The sequence below is a fragment of the Nicotiana attenuata genome, unplaced genomic scaffold (assembly GCF_001879085.1).
Source record: "Nicotiana attenuata strain UT unplaced genomic scaffold, NIATTr2, whole genome shotgun sequence".
NCBI lineage: Eukaryota > Viridiplantae > Streptophyta > Magnoliopsida > Solanales > Solanaceae > Nicotiana > Nicotiana attenuata.
In genome coordinates, this window is record NW_017673661.1 from 99,896 (window position 1) to 102,449 (window position 2,554).

Sequence of the window (2,554 nt, forward strand, 5' to 3'; positions counted from 1 at the left end):
AGGTGACGAGTGCGTGCTCGGATCTATTTGTGGAAAATTGCCCCTTTTAGACTCTTAGATCCTTGTAATCACTGAGTATGAAGTTGTTCTTGATATGATTGAGTTCCCTGTTATTAGTTTCACCTCTACATGTTTTACTTGGAAATTATTTGCCCTTTTTGGTTTATTCTTGTTGCCTAATTGACTCTTGCTTTGTTAATTGAAGATCCCTACCCTCCCATCGTCACATTATCTTTCATAACTGCTTGTCTCTATTTGGAAATCATTAGTATCTCTCAGGTAATTAATTGGTCTTAATTGAGGTTACAATTATCTTCCCTCTACTTATCCTTAATTGAAATCGTTGTACATTCTTCGTAAATTGCCCAACTTTAGAAGAAGTAGATATCCTATGTTTAGTTGATATTTCCTTATTTGAAATTATTGGATTCATGCTAACTTCCTTGATGTTGAATTACGTGTTATGGAATCGTTGTTTCATGTTATTTTTCTCCCTCGTTGAGTTGTCTTATTACGCTTAGTATTCTCTATTACGGTTATTCCTTGTGAGCTAGTTGTACCGTCTCCCGGTGAACGGAAGTATCCGAGTTGATTCCCTTGCCTTGTTCCTGTAAACATTGTCATTGTTGTGTTATACTTGTGATGGTGGTGCACGAGGTTTATGCCGTGCGGTTGTTGATAATGTGATGCACGAGGTCTCTGCCGTGCGGTTGTTATTGAGGGGTTGGACGAGGTCTTTGCCGTGCTATTATTGCTATTGATGTATTGCACATGCGGCGTAATAAGGCGGGATATGTTTATATGCTTATACATGGGTTGCACATGTGGCGGAATAAGGTGGGAACATTATGATGCGCGTGTGGCGAAATAAGGCGGCACTTATTATGTTATTACTTGCACGCGTGGAGGAATAAGGTGGACTATGTCAGGGATTGATTGTGAGTATTTGTGACGGCATGTGGAGGCATTCCGATTTTCGTTTAATATTGTGATTGTGGCTTGCTTTCCTGTATGAGCTTTATCTCGTGGATGTGGTGAGGGGACACTGTGCGTGCTGCCTACTCTTCTTTTTACGTTTATTAGCTGGTAGAAATCTTGTTAAAGCACTTGCACAAGCATACACGTAGTTGAATACTCCTATTGGATGTGAAGTTTCTCCTGATTTTGCTAAGTGTAGAGGTACGTCCTCGTTAAAACATTATATATGTGAGAGTGGCCCTAGTTAGCCAGTGAGTTGTCCGTATGACTGTGAGACTGATGGGGGCACAAGATGCCAAGTGTTAGATTCAGATGCCGGGATTTTTGTGAGTTGTGGTTGTCCGAGATTTGGTAAATTTGTGGAAATAGTTGAGTAAGACCTTATATGAACATTATCGTAGGAAATGGGTTATTGTTCTGTTTTTCCCTTACTGTGTTGTGACCTTAGGATTTGGGTTGTGTGTTTGCCATTATTATGTATCATCATTTCTTATATTCTCGTTGTTATTTTGTTGTTCTTTTCCCTCAGTGTAACTGTAGCATTTGTTGTCACTTCGTGCACTCTTTACATATATATATATATATATATATATATATATATATATCATTTCAGTTGTCCCTACAATTATACTGTTTATTTGACCGGTAGGTGTCTTGACTGTTCCTGGTCACTACTCCATCGAGGTTAGTCTTGATACTTACTGGGCACCGCCGTGGTGTGCTCATGCTACTCTTCTGCACATTTTTGCTGTGCAGATACAGGTACTCCCACTCAGTTCTATCAGCCTTGGAAGGAGGCGTTCCGGTGGAGACTTCGAAGTATATCTGCTACGTCCGCAGACCGAGGAGTCCCTTTCCAGCTTTCTGTATTAAATATAGCCCTTTCAGTATTCTCCTTTGTATAGACATTCTTGAGTTAGAGCCTCTTATGTATCCCTTAGCTTGTGATTTGTGAGTTTCCGGGTTTTGGGAATTTTGTTAGCTTTGAGAATTGTTGTGGTATGTGCCCGGCACCTTAAACACCATTTTATTTTACTAGTTCAATTTTATTTACTTTCTTCCGCAATTATGGTTTATCTTCCGCATTGTTAGGCTTACCTAGTCGTAGGGACTAGGTGCCGTCACGACATGTTCACGGAGGGCGAACTGGGGTCGTGACACCTAATTATCTAATTTATCACATGTTTAAAACCTATTGTGTATTTTTACTATTAACCGCTTTCTAATTATTCAATTAACCACTTTTACTATTTATGGAATTTATTTGAACAAGTCACGATGTCGCACACTCGTTGTTTTTGTACATATTGCAAATTGCGCAACGTGAAACGTACCCATGATTCACAACATGTTTATTTTAATTATTATTTGAAGTTATGGTCGAGTTACGTGAAACGCACACTTGAATTGGGGATTACGTATTATGACTATGCCATGAAACCATACCCATAGTCGTGATGATTTATTAATCATTAATTGCGACTAAAACAAGCTACGATGTTCATAATTGATTATTTTCTAAGCTTGTTTTGAGATTTGTTGTAAGGTCGATCGCGTAGTATGGCCAATAACAGGG